The following is a 17331-nucleotide window of genomic DNA, read 5'->3' as shown; positions in this document are numbered from 1 at the left end:
CTCAGCTCAGCATGTAATACTCAAATTTTTTACTTGCTTTGAAACCTGAAAATGCAAGCAGTATTTTTATTAATTATTGATTAACAGGACAGCTTTAGTGCCTATAGTTTATGAGACTATGTTAGATACTCTGTAAGAGACTGTGGGCTGATAGAAAGGCAAATAAGATACAGCCTCTAGTCTCAAAGAACTTGCAGCCCAAAACTTAGGTAATGGCAATAAATACGCAGACCAGTCTTCTTTCAACACAGAGTTCATATGCAATCTTCCTCTGTTTACAGACACTACATGACTCAGTTGTTCTAAAGCTAAAGACTAAAAACAAATAATATGTACACTGATGAAAAAACAAAGACAAGTCCAGGGTTTTTTCTAGATTTTTTTTAAATTTATGTTTTTTTCAATTACAGTTGTTACAATTTTTCCCTGTTGCTTTCCCCTGGCCTGCCCTCCCACCCCACTCTCCCACAGTTAATCTCCACCCTGTTGTCCATGTCCATGGGTCATTTATTCTTGTTCTTTAACTAGACCCTTATCCTTCTTTCATTCCTTATTCCCTTCCTTCCTCCCTTCTGGTCCCTGTCAGTTTGTTGCTTGTTTCCATGCCTCTGGTTTTATTTTGCTCATTTGTTTGTTTTGTTCATTAGGTTCCACTTATAGGTGAGATTATATGGTATTTGCCTTTTGCCACCAGGCTTATTTCACCTAATGTCATTTGAGTGGATCCAAAAACTGTGGTACATTTACACAATGGAATTTGATGCAGCAGAAATAAAAAAAGGAGCTCCTACCCTTCATGGACAGAACTGGAGAGTAAATTTCTGTTTTTAAACTCTACTCGATCCAATGAGACCTGCTCTGACTGAGCCCATCAGTGCCTGCAATGAGTATATATATATTTTATTTTAACTTTTAATTATCACCTGAGGATATGTTTTATTGATTTTTAGAGAGAGACAAAAGGAAAAGGGGGAAGGGGGGAGAGAGAGAGAGAGAGAGAGAGAGAGAGAGAAAGAGAGAGAGAGATTAAAGAGAAACATCAATTTGTTGCCTCCAGTACTCACCCAGACTAGAGATGGAACCAGCAACCACCTGCCTGACTGAAAATCAAACCCAAGACCTTTTGGTGCATAGAACAATATTTCAACCAACTGAACCACCTAGCCAAGGCAATGAGTATATATGTTTTTAAATGTTTGCCCTAAAAGTCTTTTCTGTTTAGGGCCATAGTGTCAAGTTCAGCAAACACACAGCCTTAGTAAGGCAGAAACCCTTAAATAGCCAACTATTTTTTCTATTAAGTACATCTTCTGTTTGTGTGCATGACCTTCCAATCCTCATCTTGCTTCACTGAACTGTTGAATCTTTTCCTATTAGTTATGATTACCAGTTATCAACTGACCACAAGAAAGCAATCTGTACTACCTCTCAGTGCATGTAACAACAGAGGGTTACTTTTTCAATATTAGCAGTACATGATTACTTATTCTATTCCTTTTAATGAGCTAATTTTGCCATTAAAAAGTCATTTTATTGTGGTTCCTTATCAATGTACACTTTTTGTTGTTTGTTTTACTTTTAATATGTGTTACTTTTTCTGGCTGTGGCTTGTACAGCAGCCTGCCCTTTTGTATTTTTTAATAGAGCAATACGATCATAAAACTTTACATCTGGAAGGGACTTTAAAGGACATCTAATTGATTCTCTTTATTTTACAGAAGGTGAAACTGAGGCCAAAAGGGAGGGATCAGGGAGAGAGAAAGAAAGTTATGTAAAACACTTGCTCAAAGCAGAACAAAGGCCAGAACAGAAGTCTCTTGAAGATAGTCCAGTGCACTTTCCTCCAGTACATGGCTGGCTTCCAACTTGCCATGAGATTTAGTCATGATAAACAAGCCTCAGCTTCTCAAACACATTAAATATAACAATTGGCGTTTGAGTTACAGTTCCTCTTTGAATACACAAAATAGTGGGAGAATGGATCAAAGGGCATTTTAAACAGGCATTAGAAAAAAAAGGTCAAGATCTTAACAGGAATCTAACCATAAGGTAGATGGTATATAAATTTTCTTTTTTTGGGCCCTTTCATTTGCATATCATAAAAATTAGGGTGTGGTTAGTTCTGCAATCCTATGATGCAAAAGGAAGTTTCACTTTTTTGTTTATTGCTACCCTCGATGTTGCAATTTCTCATTTCCATAGTGTCTTTCATTGTCCTATAAATTGCTACTAATATTATTATACAACTCTAGCTGTGCAGTGGGATCCTTGGAAACCTGTTCAATTAACTATTTTCAAATGCAAGTCCAGGGACCAACCTCCCCTCCCAACAGAAATTCTAATAAGCTACAGCTAATCTTTGAACCACTTAAATTAAAATAGGGTCTTCAAGGCAAAGGTACAATTTTTACATGGGGTATTTGAGGTCCCATTATGATTATAAGGCTTTCTTAGATATATTATACTAAAATAAAGCCTGCCACTTCACCATTAGAACAGGACAATTCTTTTCTCCAATTACCATCTATTTCACCTTTCCCTTCCCCACTCTTAGCACTTTCAAATTGTATGTCTCCTGCTAAAATAACCTAATTCCACTTAGGATCTCTTCCTTAGATAGCTTTGGGCTGTACTAATATGCATTTTCTAAGAAGCTGTCATCTTGCTGTCTTTACTGATATTCTGTTCTCAGAGAAAAGTACTATGAAGTGTTTGATTTGGTAATTTTAAAAGTCTTAGCTGCTTTTAAGCTCTATAAAAAGAAAAATACCCCAGTGACTTGTTTAGGGCCAACCAAGGGAATGACTGACCAATTTTCACACATCTCTATAGAAGACATAGCTGGACAATATTCCTTTCTGTTGTACAGATTGAAAGAATGAAACTATCAACATTACTATGAATTATTCTAGTGTCCCAGAGAACACTAGAGGCCTGTGGAGGAAATGAAAATTTCTAATTAACCCCCTATTCAAATGAGCTTTGTGTGCATTTTACCTAAATTAGATATTTCTTGGGGCTGTCTTTTTACTGTGATGTATCCTTAATACAAAAAAAAAAAAAACAAGCTAAGGCTTTTCTATTGCCCTTTATTGGTTTGAAATGGAAAATGGAGTATAAAGATTTCAGTCCTCGAGATCTATGTTGGGAGCTGCCCTGCTTGGTTTCAGAAGCTGTAAACCCCCGCCCCCAAGCTAAGGCTGAGTGAGCGACCTTTGGACCATAAGCCACTAAGGAGAAAAAGCTTATCTCCCTGGCAGGAACACTGCTTCTGCTCCTTTTTCCATAACTGGCCCCTAATGCTTGATCGGTTAACCAATGACAGGTAAGATTCCCCAAGGGGGGAATGACCTAAGACAGGCACCATCATGGGGAGGCCCCAGGGAAGGACTTGGGGGGCTATAGCAAAAGTGGGTGATGGACCTTCACCCCTTGGCTTTGACATAGCCTGAGTCCTCATTCTGCCTTCAAGAAGTCTCCTAATTTCTTGGCTATCTTGCCTCCTTTGCCTGACTTAATCCTGAAACAATGACCAAGGGTGGTGCAGCATTGTGCTAGAAATGACAGGTTCCCCGGGTGATCAGGCCTGAAAAAGAATACATAAACTCCTGTGAAATCTGCTTTGCTAAGAATTCTCTTAATTAAATGATAAAGCTCCCAGCAGGAAATGAATTTGTTTCCCAAAGTTTTCTAGCCCTTTAGCTAACAGACCCTGACTCAGAATAAGCCCTTGTAGTTCTTTGTATGCTATCCATTGTTTGATCCTTACTGCCTGACAATGATTAATGAGCTTTACCTGTATTCCTGTGCAAACGAACCCAATAAAAACCTATCAAGGCAAGGATCGGGGCACTCTCCTCTAGAGAAACTGTCCAGGCCACTCCGAGGCACCCTCCTCTTAAGAAGGTAGCTGTGCCATCCCTTTTCCTCCACAGGACCCAGTAGTCCATGTGAATTCATCTCATATCTCATCCATAATGCCACAGACACTGCCGCCTGGTGTCTGGGTCAGATCTGGTCATTTCCACCTTCTCTGTTCCCCTTCCTGACCTTTATATTTTAACCTTTGGGGATAAAAGATGGAATATGCAGTTGTGCAAACAAGGTAGCCTGAAAAATGAAAGAAAGAATGGAATTAGGAGGACGTGGTAAAAAATGACATCACATCCAGAATAAAAGTATAAAAATGGAAAAGCTCATTGCAGTCACCAAGGAAGTGGGCTCAATGTAGTAATAATCTAACTGCCCTAGTCTTGACATTGACATTAATGTGAAGAAGAGTGAAGGAAGACAGAGGTGCTATTCCTTTACATATGAATTCATTACACATTTATGCTCAAGGTTCTGGTCTATACTTAAACTCTCTAACATGAACCAAGGATGGAGCTCCCTAAGCTAGCTGGAAATTTTGCAGAAAAACAGAAACCCAAGTATTTTATAAGATTTGGTATATAGTAAGTCCTCACTTAATGTCATCAATAGGTTCTGTGACTTGAAGTGAAATGACACATAATGAACCCAATTTTACCATAGGTTAATTGATATAAACAAAAGTTAAGTTCCTATAACATCTCATCATTGTTATGACAAAATGATGTTGAATGAGGCAACATTATTTGAGAACCTTATGTATAGTTCTTATGTGCAGTCACCATATCTATTATTTTTCATTTCAGAAGGAAATTTAAGAAATACATCATTTTTTCTTTTGAGTAATATATGTATTTTTATAATTGCATTCTAAGATCAAGAAAACTGCTTGGGGTTTAGAGCTTTAATCCCAGCTTCAACATTTACTAACTGAATGATCCTGAACAAGTCATTTGAGTTTCTGAACTTCACTATTCTTATTTGTCAAAGCAGAATGTGTTTGTGGTAATCAATGTAAATAATGGGCATGGTATTGATATGTGAACAAAAAATGCTAGGAAAATAAGAGGAATAAAATATGAGAGACATCTTTCTAAGACCATGAAATGTTCTACATATATGGTCACTTATTCTTCTAGCTACAGCAACACTCAGATGGAACAAAAAATAGCAAAGGAAGAGAGTCAGGATATAAATATACCATAGGCAGAGAGAGATGCTTAAAAATTCCTTCACAATAACCCAAACAAACATTGCTTGAGAACTTAATATGGAAAGATCACTATATGTAGGGTTCTGCAGAGTTTATTAGAATGTGTTCCTTTGGAGGTTGTGATCCTAACACACTTAAAGGGTGATGAAAACAGTAATAAAAATGAGGGGGGAAACTCTAAATTTAAATAGTAGATAATAGTAAGTAGAGTAGAAAATATATGAGTCATTATACTTGAAGGGAATAACAGTGAAAATGTATTGAGCACATAGTATAGGCTAGAAACTCAGCTACATTGTTATCTTCCTGGTCTCTCTTATATACTTATGTGTGTACCTATAGACAAAATTTTTCTAGGATTCAACCAATAGCAGTGTATCTAAGCCATCTCTTCCTTTATTTAATGTTTATGTCTTTTAAGGACTTTTTTCTTTGTCATCTAATCTGGGTTTGTGGTAGGCAGTTACACATGATCAGAACAAGGACTATGAGCCAGGTACAGAAAGTCACCAGGGCAGAAAGCCCCAGGTGCCTAGCAACTTGTAAAACTGGGAAAACAAGGACATTGACCCAGGGTGACCTTTCCTCCCCTAGCATGTTCCTGGTCATTCGGTTCTCATCCTCCCCTGACCTTTATCCCCTGGCTTCTTGCTAGTCGTGTGGGTTAAACCCAATTAACAGAAGAATGAATAGGGGGCAAGAAAATAGTCCTTAAGCATTATGCCCCCAAGACAATGAGGTTCTGGCCCACATAGAATACACGGAGATCTCAGTTGTGTTTCTGCTCCAGGCATAGAAAAGCAGTAAAACCAGACAAGTGATACCATGACTGACATCAGGAACAGCTTCATTGACTAATGAACCCCTGCCCTGGCACTGACCAATCAGTGGAGACCAAGACCTTGACTGGACAACCTGGAAATCTGATGAATATTGTATTGGGATCCTCCTCAAGACCTCTGAATAAATACTCTCAAGATGGAAGGCCCAGTGCAGCTCACTCCATGGAGTGCTCCCCCTTTTCCCCACCCCTTTCCTCCAACAGATTTCCCTGGGAGAGTTTTCTTTGCCTATCTCCTCCTAAGCTCCAAGAGCCCTTCTTTTGCCTCTGTAACATGTTTCCTGAGCCTATTTCTTCTACTTCTATGACTTTATAAATAATTTTTCTCTTAAAAATTATTAAGAGAGTTTGAGTCTTGGCTCTAAAATTTTTAAGAGTTTGAGTGTTGGCTCTAAATCCTTTCTTAGCCAGATCTCAAACATAAGGTTGCTGAACCAAGATCCAGTCTGACTCTACTGGTGTAACAACTGGGGCCATTTCACCAAAAACAGATCCAGATATCAAGTACAGGACCACTAAATAGATAACAAATTGGGTTATCAGAGACCTTGTCAACTGAAAGTGAATGGAGAAAATTAAAAGCATCAAAAAATGTCATAAAACAGATGTAAGTAAGCATCCAAGTGTCATTGTTTATGTAGAGAAGTAATGTAATATTGTAGGTGGATGAAAGGAAGATTTTACAGATGCATGGTTAGGATCTCACATCTATCCTTTTCTTCAAAAATATTTAAAGAAGGCATAACAACACTAGACACAATGATTTTAAAATGATTTATAGTTGTAAAATGAGATTGGAGGGACTTGATGGGAGGCCTCTCACTTGGAGGGTTTCAGATACTAAGACTCACTTAAAAATGTAGACCAAACTTCGTTCTAAGAGCTCTGGCCCAAGAAAATACTCCTAAAAATTGCATGCTGGATACATGTCAAGATGTGTTGAACATCTGTTACTATGTATTTTATTTTATTTTACTTTATTTTCTTTATTTTTAAAGATTTTTTTAAAGATTCTATTCGTTTATTTTTAGAAAGGGAAAAGGAAGGAGAAAGAGGAGAGAAACATCAATGTGTGGTTGCCTCTCGAGCGCCCCCTACTGGGGACCTGGCCTGCAACCCAGGCATGTGCCCTGACTGGAAATCAAACCAGCAACCTTTTGGTTCGCACACAGGCCAGCTCTCAATCCATTAAGCCACACCAGCCAGGGCTGTTGTTATATATTTTAAAATATTATCCTATATGGTCTTTGGTAATATTGAAAACTTGAGAATTTTTGTAACTGTATTGTCTTCCTATATCCTCCTTGGGAAAGGAGCTATTTAACTGCAAGTAGTATCAGCAGCATTTTTCTGAAAATTTTAAAGAGGAGAAATAAAGAATTTGGAAATAGCTTCCCTGTGCTGACTAGAAGCTAAATAAATCATAGTAAGTAGATAACCATCGAATAAATTTCAAGTTGGAGTGATTTTAAAAAGGAACTAGGACACAAAATTGAGTGGATTCTAGTATGTCATATAGTACATTGAGTATTTTACCTATATTATATCATTGATCCTTAGAGTAACTCTGTACATATATACTATTCCACCATCCATTATACAGATGAAACTGAAGCTTGGGTTAAGTCACTTATCCAAGAACATAGGTTTTTTTTAGTGAATAGACTGGGATTTGTACCAGGGTCTAGTATGATGTTAATGACTATGTTTTATCTACTAAATTTCCTGCTGAAACTCTACAAAAGCAGTGTTGTTACAATGGATATGGGAGTGCTACATTCACCTCAAAAGGATGCCAACATTCCCTCTCTCCAGGCTGTTTTTTTATGATACCTTCCCACAAAGCTATATAGGAAGAGCAAGCAAATTATCATACATAAGAAATCCAAACTCCACTCTCTGTGTAAGGTTTTAATCAGAGTCAGCTTATGGTTTTTACTGGGATGGTGTCTTTCCTGGGAACAGTAATAAGAAATTTTCAGTGATAGAGGGATCACCCATCCATTTGGGCCAACTAAAAGCAGAGAGTTTTATGGGAAGCACAATAGAAAGATTTCTCAAAGGAACATTTCTGAAGCTAAAAGTCCAGTGCTTACTTTTGCAACTCAAAATTGTTTAGGAGCTTTCTATATCACTGATATTCAACTAGCTTAAAAATCTCACTTTAGTGAGTAAAGCATTAAAAAACCTGTTGGATTATTCTGGAAAGCTTTATATTAACAAATGGTGGCTAGGTTCTTCATATCAATCATATAGTTACCTTAAGACCAGGATGCATTCATGTCGAGCTCAAAAATAAATCCACTTTGATGTTGTCCTATTTCTTTTTTATGTAGTTTCAATTTTTATAAATAATACATGACCATGGCTTTAAAAGTCAAAGAAAGAAAAACAGCAGTCAACCTCCTCACCCCATCTCTAACCTCAAGCACCATTCTCCAGGCTAATAGATTTCAACTCTTTTAGATGTTGCTTTTGATATTTATCTTACTACTTCTAAATAGCATGCTTATACTTGCATTTCTTAATTTTTAGTTTTAGATATTATCTCTTGATTTCTTAGTTTGGCATATGAGGAATTTTCTTAACCATCAACTTGCAATCATCTTAAGCATCAACATTACACTTGTTTGATGCTTTACCTAGATGTGATTTTTAAGTTGGAAATGATTTTTCCCTTTGCATTTTGAAAATATTTCTCCAATTGTATCCACCTTTCAGTGTTCCTGTTGAGAACATTTATTCTTCTTTCAAACCATTTGTATGTCTCTTTCCTTCTTTATTTTTCTGTTTGTTCCTTTGTTTTTCTTTCCCCTCTAGGGAAGCTTTTAGGATTTTCTCCTTGTTTTATTTTTCTGAAAATTTCACAATAATATGCCTTGGTGTAAGTTTTCTTTCTTTTTTTAATATTTTATTTATTTATTTTTAGAGAGGGAAGGGAGGGAGATAGAGAGAGAAACATCATTGTGCAGTTGCTGGGGGCCATGGCCTGCAACCCAGGCATGTACCCTGGCTGGGAATCGAACCTGCGACACTTTGGTTCACAGCCCGCGCTCAATCCACTGAGCTATGCCAGCCAGGGCAGTTTTCTTTCATTCATTATATTTGGTTGGCACTTTCATGTGGAACTTCATGTCCTACACCTACAAGTTCCATTTTAATATTTCATTGATAACTTCCACCCCTGTGATTACTTTTCAAGCATTTATGGAAATTCAATTATGATAAAGTAGGACCTCCTGAACTGAACTGTTTTGCTATCCCTTCTGTTGTTTCCAGGGTCTGATATATTCTATACTTTCTGTGAAGTTCTTTCAACTTTTTCTTCCAACAATTCTTTTGATTTTTTGTTGTTGTTGTTCTATGCATCATGATGGTGATGATGATGACATCCTGCTCTGATGACTGTACTGACTCTGTTTCCTCCTTTGTTTATTTGGTCCATTATTTTTTATTTTAGAAGTTTTTATTTTAGAAATTTGTTTTATATTTAGAATTGAGGCACTGAAAAGCTGATTGCTATTTCTGCATTTGCATTATCTTTCCTGAGTCAGTGAAACAGCCCAGACAGAAATCTATCCACTAATTCCTTTCCTGGGATTTTAATATCAGTTGCCGGTGCTCAAAAAGTTGAGAGAGAGAATGGGCTGAGTAGATCCCCAGATAATATCCTGGTTTCCATTGTGGCACCCTCACTTTAAGCTGTGCTAATGACCCACAAGTCTAGATCTAGAGATCTAAGTGTTCTTTACACAGACTATCACATACTTTTTTTTGTTTTTTTTTTGTTTGTTTCTGGTGATTTTATTGTATTTTTTTCCATTACCATTTATCACCCTTATATCTTCTTCCACCTCCTTCCCACCCACCTTCCCCCAGCAATCTACACACTGTTGTTCATGTCCATGAGTCCTTTCCCTTTTTGCTCAATCTCTCCATCCCCTAACCTCTCTCCCCACTAGCTGTCATCCTGCTCTCCATCTACAAGTCTGCCTATATTTTCCTTATAGTTCAGTTTGTTCATTAGACTCCACAAAGGAGTGTAATCATACAGTGCTTATCTTTCTCTGACTGGATGTTTAACTTAGCATAATGCTCTCCAGGTCCATCCATGCTGCCACAAAAGGTAAAATTTTCTTCTTTTTTTACAGCCAAGTAGTATTCCATTGTGTAAATATACCATACTGTTTTATCCATGCTTCTCAGCCCTTTGGCTAAGATCAAGTGTTCTGTTTTCTTTTTAACACTACCCACATCCAGATTTTCACAGTTGTTATTGGTAGTTGTAATTCCTGACCCTTTTTAGCCTCTGAGCACAAAAATTTACGTGTTTCATTGTTATCCTCTATTATATTCCTTCACTCTTCTCAGGCATTTAAGGTTCAGCTTTCTAAGGTCTATCTGTTACTACTCTCTCATGTTATTTTCATCTCTCCTCTATGTTTTTCTTTACCATTTTCTTTAATCTTATGATTTTTATCTCATTTTCATTTACTTAATAGATTGAATCAGCCATGCTTAACCAAAAGTCAGTCTTTATTCTCCCATTGGGCAGAGCAAGTATTGTCCCTTAGTTTATATGTTTTTAAAAAATAAATGTAAATCTTAGAAAATATAAAAATATATTGGAATGACTTCATTTCTGCCAGACCTTTTTATTGTATAAATTACAAATTTTTTATTCTTAATTTTTTAATTGCTTGGTTATTTGACATTGAATATTATTTTACATTTGTTTCTGTTATACAGCTGGGTGATTAAACAATCATATACTTTACAAAGTGTTCCCTCTGGTAATTTCAGTACCCACCTGGCACCATACATAGTTATTACAATATTATTGACTATATTCCCTATGCTGTACTTTACAACCCTATGACTATTCTGTAACTAGCAATCTGTACTTTCCAATCCCTTCACTTGTTTCACCCAGTTCTCCAATCTGCTTCGTGTCTGGCAATCATCATTCTGTTCTCTATGTCTATGAGTCTATTTTTGTCTTTTGTTTGCTTATTTATTTTGTCCTTTACAGTCCACATATAGGTGAAATCATATGATATTTTTCTTTTCTCTATGTGAATAATTTTACTTAGCACAATACCCCCTAGTTCCATATGTGTTGTCACAAATAGTAAGATTTATTTTTTATGGCCAAGCAATATTCCACTGTATATATATTTACTGCCTCTTTTTTAATCTACTTGTCTATTGATGGGCACTTTGCTTGCTTCCATATCTTGGCTATTGTAAACAATGTTGCAATGAACATAAGTGGTGCACATATCTTTTTGAATTGGTGTTTGAATGTCTTTGAATAAGTACCCAGAAGTAGAACTACTGGGTTATAAGGTAGTTCCATTTTATTTTTTATTCTTGAGGAAACTCCATACTATTTTTTATAGTGGCTGCACTAATTTGCCATCCCACCAACAGTGCATAAATATTCCTTTTCTCCACAGCTTCGCCAGTACTTTTTGCTTGTTGATTTATTAATGTTTGCCATTCTGACAGGTGTGAAGTGGTATTTCATTGTGGCTTTAATTTACATATCCCTGATGAATAGTGATGTTGAACATCTTTTCATATTCCAGACTTTTAATGTTTTTTTTTTTTTTGTCTAAACTAAAAGGATCTATGTCCCTGTAATGTTAGGCTTGGGTGCATTTTCTCTCCACATTTCCCAAGAATAAGACTACCAGAGAAAGTCTTGCTGGCTCATCTGATGTGGTTCTAGAACCTGTAAGAAGCAGGTGCCATGCAGAACAACACATGTTCTGTTTTTAACATCTTTCACAGTTATAGAATAAGACTGGATATGCTTGACTGAAGTACCCTGACCTAAAGAGTTTCATGTATTAAGGCTCAGTTGGTAATTTCACTATGATAATTTATGTCTTAGGATGAAGGAATTTAGGAATCATTATGCACTGACATTTATTCCAAGCACTATTCTGTACAAAAGATTTCAAATCTTTCCTCTAGAAATAAAGGAGCACACAAGTGGCAATGGAGGCTCCTGTCTCTGTCAAATTGTAAATCTTTTTTCTGTAAGACATTTACCCTATACCTCAGCAAAAACTATCTGTACCCAATCCTGTTAGAAGCCTGCATACATAACTGGAAAGGAAACCATAAATGCATTTGGCATTCTTGTTGAGAAGATTGCACATTCAGGATCTACTTTTTGAGGCAGAAAATACTTGCCTTTCATCAGTAGCACAGAGATTCTATTATACAGCTATGTGAAAGATAAGGAAATCACAAAGGCATTAATAAAACCCATGGACTTTACTGTAGCATAAGCAGGGAAGCAATGCAGAGAGATTTTTCAGAATAGGATATTTTATGCCTGAGGCCATTCTCTTAGGTTCAAACAGGAAAATGCTTCCAGAGTATGTCAAAAGTTTCAAATGGCAGTTACCAAATACACACACACACATAAGTATATACACATACACACACACACACACACACACACACATATATATATATATAAAATGCATATATATGTATATATGTTAAATAGCACAAGTGAATGAATACATACAAGGAAAGCCCATCAACTGCTAAAAAGGGTTCTTTGGGGTTGTTTGTTTGTTTGTTTGTTTGTTTTAGTTTGGTGTAAGTATTGAACTATTTCTGTCCCTGCCCTACCCATGTCTGTGAACATATTTGGCCTAAAATGAGAGGACAGATGAATAGATAAATTCCTTTTTGAAAATTGACAGTAGGTCAGAGAAAGCTTTGGTTGGAATAAATATTGACATCTACAGAGGGAACGAACTGCAGGGCATTGTTTAATATATCTCAGCTTTTCTTGTTTAACATTTATTGAGATTGGGCAATGTGCTGGCAGCTGTGCAGAATGTGAGCACAACACGGTTTCTTTCTTCAAGAGTGCAGCAAAAACCTATTCCTGGTTAGTTAAGGAGAACTTGATGTGAACATTGTTTGTATGCCTTTGCTTGCTGAACTCAAGGAGCCTGTACTTAAAAGGTAACAGGTAGATGAGCACCTATGGTGTTTTTATTGTGATCGTGGGATGCAAGAAAAGAAAAACTTAGTCTTATTAAGGAAATGGTACTGGTTCATATGAAACAATAAGAGACCAATGTATTAAATAAAATATAGTAGAAAATCAATTGCTAGATTGTAGGAGGATTATATTATAAAACAATTTTTAAAGGAAGTTTCAGAAGGGAGGGGTTACTGTGAGCTGTAATATTTAAGACAGAAGACTCATTGTGGAAATAAAAATAGATTGATCTTCTCAAATATAACCAATCACAAACACTGTTAAATTTCAGAATTTAGAGAATGATACTATACCTAAAATATATTAAGTAAAAAAATAAGGTTTTCAAAGAGTAAATTTACTATGCTTTCATTTCTATAGAAGTAAACAAATAATATCTGGGAAGAATATATTCCAAAGTGTTAATGGTTATTATACCTAGAGGAAAGGTAATAAGAAACTGTAACTTTTCAAATCATATTATTTTCTTATTATTTATTTTTTAGACATCCAGGTCTTAATTTTGGAATTATATGAGAAAGGAGGTCATATTAGAACTGGTAACTACTCTTCCTTAATGTCAAGCATATATAGTCTAGTATATAGTTTTGCTTGGCTACATGCTGAAAAGCAGAATTTCTGGATTAGGCTTATATCATTAAAAAATAGAAAAAGAGAGACTTCTGGCCAAGATGGCAGTGTCAGTGGATACGCTTTGCCTCTTCACACAACCAAAAGAAGGACAACAAAATTTTTTTTAGAAAGTTAACCAGGATTGCCAGAAAATAGAACTGTATGGAATTCCAACAACCAAGGAATTAAAGAAGAAACGTTCATCCAGACCAGTAGGAGGGACAGAGATGGGTGGCAGGGGTGGAGAGGGCGCACGGCAAAGTGGCAGCTGGCAAGGACAGGGGAAGGTGGGCTGACAGCTGGGGGAGTGGGTGGTCCCACATTTGTTTATGGATAAACCAGGAGGCAAAACTGGGGAGCAAGGCAGACCACACAACCCAGGGTTCCAGTGTGGGGAAATAAAGTCTCACCTCTGACTGAAAAGTCCTATGGGGGTTGTGGCAGTGGGAGAAACTCCCAGCTTCACAGGAAAGTTCATTAGAGAAACCCACTGGGTCCTAGAATGTACACAAAACCACCTGCCCAGGAATCAGCACCAGAAGGGCCCAATTTGCTTTTGGGTAGCGGGGAAAGTGACTGAAAGATGGCTGGGAATTGAGCAAAATGCATTGTTCCCTCTTGGACCCTTCCCCCACATACAGTGCCATAACACAGAGACATGAGTTGCAGCACCCTGGCAAATACTTAAGGCTCCACCCCTTACAATGTAACAGGTGCACCAAGACAAAAAAAAATATGGCCCAAATGAAAGAACAGATCAAAGGTTCAGAAGAAATACAACTAAGCAATGAAGAGATAGCCAACTTATCAGATGCAGAGTTCAAAACACTGGTAATCAGGATACTCACAGAAATGGTTCAGTATGGTCACCAAAAAGAGGAAAAAGTGAAGGCTATGAAAAGTGAAATAAAGAAAAATGTACAGGGAACCAACAATGAAGGGAAGGAAACTGGGACTCAAATCAACTGTTTGGAGCAGAAGAAAGAAATAAACATTCAACCAGAACAGAATGAAGGCATAAGAATTTAAAAAAAAAAATAGGAGAGGCTTAGGAACCTCCCGGACACATTAAATGTTCCAATATCCAAATCATAGGGGTGCCAGAGGAAGGCAAAGAGGAAGAGCAAGGAGAAAAGGAAGAGCAAGAAACTGAAAACTTATTTCAAAACATAATGAAGAACTTCCCCAATCTGGCAAAGGAAATAGACTTCCAGGAAGTCCAGGGAGCTCAGAGAGTCCCAAAGAAGTTGGAACTAAGGAAGCACACACCAAGGCACACCATAATTAAGTTACTCAAGATTAAAGATAAGGAGAGACTCTTAAAAGCAGCAAGAGGAAAGGAGAGAGTTACCTACAAAAGAGTTCCCATAAGACTATCAGCTGATTTCTCAAAAAAAAAAAAAAAAAACCTTGCAGGTAAGAAGGGTCTACAAAGAAGTACAGTCATCTCTCACTATATCACGGCTCACTTAAACCCATGATTCAGTAAAGCTGCAATAAGTGAGCCGTGACATAGCAAGGGACAGCTGTACACTTCACTGGTGAGTACCCATACAGAATTTTATATGTTGTTAAAATTACAAAGGTTTAAGAGGGTAGAAAGTGTTTAAGAGCATATGAAGTGTTTATAAAAGTATGGGAAAGGTTAATAAGAGAGTGGGGAAGGTTTATAGGAGCGTGGGAAGGGTTTATAAAGCCTTAAATATATATAAATAATAAAATAAATATAATACCACTATTTCATGGATTTTCACCTATCATGAGGGTCTCTGGAACATAACTCCCATGATAGGTGAGGGATCATTGTATTCCAAGTCATGAAAGGCAAGGACCCACATCCAAGGTTACTCAATCCAGCAAAACTATCATTTAGAACAGAAGGGCAGATAAAGTGCTTCCCAGATAAGGTCAAGTTAAAGGAGTTCATCATTGCCAAGCCCTTAGTATATGAAATGTTAAAGGGACTTATCTAAGATATAGAAGAAGACCAAAACTATGAATATTAAAATGACAACTGTCAACAACTGAATCTAAAAAACAAAAACAAAAACTAAGCAAACAACTAAAACAGGAACAGAATCACAGAAATGGAGATCACATGGAGGGTTATCAGTAGGGAGGGGGAGGGAGAAAATAGGAGAGGAAAAGTACAGGAAATAAGAAGCATAAATGGTAGGTACAAAATAGACAGGGGGAGGTTAAGTATAGTATAGGAAATGGAGAAGCCAAGGAACTTATACATATGATCCATGGATATGAACTAAGGTGGGGGAATGATGGTGGGAGGGGTGGTTACAGGGCAGAGTGGAATAAATGGGAGAAAAAAATAGTACAACTGTAATAGCATAATAAAAATGTGTTTTTTTAAAATTGAGGTTAAATTAAATCATTAAAACAATAATAAATAGGAATTTTAAAACTGAAGAATGTAGAAAAAGATGTAACTATGAATGAAGCAGATATTGAAAAATAGAGAATTTGCCCTAATAATTAAAAAAATAGGTGAAATAGAAGAAATAAAATTACTAAAAGTGATGGAAGAAATAAATGAAACATTTTAATTGTCTTATACAATTATTCATGGAGTGGATTCAACGTTTTAAAGTCTTAACACACCAACAGTAGTGAACCCAGGCTAGGAGTATCTTCTATCAAACATTCAAGAAATTGAATATTCTAATCTGAAAGGAATAAAAAGGGGAACTACTACAAAACAATTTTATAAATGCATTATAACTTTTATACTAAAACAAGAAAAGAAAATGAGGAAAGAAAGAGTATAGGACTCTTATTCATTATCATTAAAGCAAAAATTCTAACAAAGTTATTAATGCATGAATTTCAGACATGTATAAATAAGTCAAACCATTATAGCCTAGTTGGGTTTATTTCAAGAATTATAGCTTTTAAAAAAGATATTATTCATTTATTTTTAGGGAGAGGGGAAAGGAGGGACAGAGAGAGAGAGAGACAGACATCAATGCACGAGAGAAGCATCAATGTGTGGCTGCCTCTTACACACCCCCCAACTGGGGACCTGGCCTGCAACCCAGGCATGTGCCCTGACCAGGAATCAAACTGGCAACCCTTTGGTTTTCAGGCCAGTGCTCAATCCACTGAGCCACACCAATCAGAGCTGATTTTTCTTTTTCAATACAAAGATTTTAAAATGACAACACTGTACTCTTTAAGAATAAAAAACCCTACTTTTTATTTTTTTATTTTTTTAAATTATGTAAAACCCTACTTTTTGTACAACGATTTTTAAAATGACAACACTGGTACCCTATAAGAATTTAAAAAATAAAACGTACTTTTTAAGTTCATTGAATACCCTCTAGTTTACCTGTTCATATGCCAGCTTTTCTTACTTGACTGTGAGCAACTTAAGGATAGAACTTGTCTTATTCATGTTCATATACCCAGTGCCTAACACAGTGCCTAATGGTAATAGGCACTCAAGCAACTGTATGAAAAGGAAAAAAAAATATTTATTGATGCAATGGATGGAAGAAGGAATGAATGTGTGAATAAGTAAATGAATGAATGGTATGTAGTAAGGTTAAGTTCATTAAAGGATAGCATTTACAGTAGCTCTTCAGACACTCCTCTATTGTCCCTCATGTATGATTTGAGGATCCATTTCAAGAGAAAATTGAGAAAAAATACAATTGCTTTATACTCAGAGATGACCTATCTGATGAAGACTATAGAATGATATTAATTATGCATGGGAGCAATGAAGTACATTTCATCCTA

General features: G+C 36.5%; 1 long non-coding RNA gene across 1 annotated transcript; it reads right to left on the bottom strand.

Annotated features, from left to right (window-relative positions):
- Positions 1 to 634: 634 nt before the first annotated feature.
- Positions 635 to 10041, bottom strand: LOC118498526. The gene is made up of 2 exons (XR_004901010.1): positions 10009 to 10041; positions 635 to 705 (listed from the first exon to the last, which is right to left on the bottom strand). It is a non-coding gene; the product is annotated as an uncharacterized LOC118498526 (long non-coding RNA).
- Between the last annotated feature and the right edge of the window lie 7290 nt (positions 10042 to 17331).

This window comes from Phyllostomus discolor, chromosome X (assembly GCF_004126475.2).
Source record: "Phyllostomus discolor isolate MPI-MPIP mPhyDis1 chromosome X, mPhyDis1.pri.v3, whole genome shotgun sequence".
In the NCBI taxonomy this organism is placed as follows: domain Eukaryota; kingdom Metazoa; phylum Chordata; class Mammalia; order Chiroptera; family Phyllostomidae; genus Phyllostomus; species Phyllostomus discolor.
The sequence above is the reverse complement of the archived record's forward strand: the minus strand, read 5'-3'. Positions and strand labels throughout refer to the sequence as shown.